Source organism: Rhagoletis pomonella, unplaced genomic scaffold (genome assembly GCF_013731165.1).
Source record: "Rhagoletis pomonella isolate Grant_MI unplaced genomic scaffold, Rhpom_1.0 Rhpom_scaffold_00042, whole genome shotgun sequence".
Classification (NCBI taxonomy): Eukaryota; Metazoa; Arthropoda; class Insecta; order Diptera; family Tephritidae; genus Rhagoletis; species Rhagoletis pomonella.
In genome coordinates, this window is record NW_023458596.1 from 236,157 (window position 1) to 238,769 (window position 2,613).

The window sequence follows — 2,613 nt, forward strand, 5'->3', positions numbered from 1 at the left end:
TTTGCCTTATTGGACCTTGTATCTGGTAAGCTTTCTATAAAATATTCTGTCGAACTAACATCGTCTAAATTTACCATCTTTCCCAGCTCCATCAGGCTACATAAGTATTCCCTATAATCTTCGTTATACCGTTTGCGTCTCTTGCGCAACTTACGATGCACTTCACTTGCGGACACTGTTGAGCCAAATTCTTCCTTCAATGCTGAATTTAAAGAGTCCCACCCTTTTATGCCACTTTGGCTCTGGACGAACATTTTCGCCCCACCCTTTAGAAATTGCTTTGCGTAAATAAATTTTTGTAAACCGTTCCACTGCACGGCTGCAGCGTTATCTTCAAAATTGTCTAACCATTTCTCGATTGAAAGTTGACCTGAACCCGAAAAACAAGACAAGGAATCCTCGATATCTCGGAGGGTGAAAAATGATCTATAATTTTGGCTCGCTACAGCGGCAGCGGATTGTACTGAAGACGCATCCCCAAAGTCATCGTCCTCGTCATCACCAATTTCAATGCCGTAATGTTCCATTAGTCTGTCTTGCAGAGCCGCTTTTCGACCCACTGTGGAGAGCCCTTTTTCTGCAAGTTGACTTCTCAACTCGCTTATGGTCAAACCCAAAATTTCACTCCTATTCATTTTGTGCCGCCGCGAATTACAAAAATTCCTTTACTGTTCTGATATTTTAATGAATATTCTTAACACTAATGCTAAAGATACATACAGTATTTAAATATTAGTTGAAAAAATCAAAAGCAATTAGGTTAGTTTAAAGACTTATACTTATCGCTTAAAGTTCAATGATCAAATTTCTCAGCAACATTGGTCCGCTATTTAGTGTTCCTCAACAACAGCATACGTAAAATTCAGCAACAACACCTCGGAATAACCGTAACTACAGCAATTACCGCAACTCTCCAACAAATTTGAATAATCAGCAACGGCTAAGTATATCGCCAACAACTTTAAAAACTCCGTATCAACGCCAACTTGTTTTTCAACTTTAAGGGCTATGTACATCCAAAGGCCAGCACCAGCAACAGCAACTAACCACAACACTCCATCTACCCCTCAATTCGGGTTCACACCAGTACATATGGCCTTTTCGCTTCTACCGCAACGACGAATTTCTTGCTGGGCTACTTCAACTTGTTTGCCCGCAATACAACAAGTGTGCCGCTACCTTTTAATGCCAGCTTTTTCGCTTAACGGCCGCCTTACAACAACAAATGTCCGCTACCACCTTCAATTGTACTTGACCACGAAACTGTTTCTATGTGCACATTTACATTGGGGTACAGCTTAACGGTTGAAACAACAAAAATCACAGTGGTCCGTACATACATAGGTACACAGTTTGACTTGATCAGAGCAACGAGTATCAATCTTTGGCACATAACATACAGTTTGAACGTCTGGTCACAACAACAAAGCTTACAGTTTTTTGTATATACATAAGGGCTTATGTGCATAATGGTTTCATCGAATGATTTTCAGTGCTTCTAACGCGGCTTTTTGGTACAGTTCTTTTAACACTTTTTATTGCAGTTTTTCTTAAAACGTTTTTAGTTTTTTACTACACCAGCGCAATTTGATTTATGTAAAAATCAACACTTCTGCGCCAATTTGTAGGATTCTGCGTCCTACCGTTCAAATAAAAGCACTCTCTTTCGTTTCAAATTAAGTTTACTTTACATTTTATTTAGTAGTTTTTCAGTTCTAACTACATATGTTTTACTTTGAGGTTTTAGTTGCACACTTTTCTTTAGTAGTGTTTAAGTACAAGTACACGTACATTTGCTTGGCTTTAAAGTTTTAGTTACACACTTTATTTGTTAGTCTTTGAATTGAAATTAACGGCCGCCTTACAACAACAAATGTCCGCTACCACCTTCAATTGTACTTGACCACGAAACTGTTTCTATGTGCACATTTACATTGGGGTACAGCTTAACGGTTGAAACGACAAAAATTACAGTGGTCCGTACTTACATAGGTACAGAGTTTGACTGGATCAGAGCAACGAATATCAGTCTTTGGAACATAACATACAGTTTGAACGTCTGGTCACAACAAAAAAGTTTACAGTTTTTTGTATATAAGGCTTATGTGCATAACGGTTTCATCGAATGATTTTCAGTGCTTCTAACGCGGCTTTTTGGTACAGTTCTTTTAAAACTTTTTATTGCAGTGTTTCTTAAAACTTTTTTAAACTTTTAAAAATCAACACTTCTGACACCAATTTGTGGGATTCTGGGTCCTTCCGTTCAAATAAAAGCACTCTCTTTCGTTTCAAATTAAGTTTACTTTAAGTTTTATTTAGTAGGTTTTTCAGATCTAATTACATATGTTTTACTTTGAGGTTTTAGTTGCACACTTTTCTTTAGTAGTGTTTAAGTACAAGTACACGTACATTTGCTTGGCTTTAAAGTTTTAGTTACACACTTTAGTTGTTAGTCTTTGAATTGCAACATTCGTTTTACTTTAAAATTTAGTCTTTAAAACACGCAATTATATTCGTACCATTTTTAGTTACACAATCTTTAGTTTTAAAAGTTCTTTAGTTGAATTTAATAAAATTGTACAGCACTTGGTTTAACGACCGAATTTCACAGCG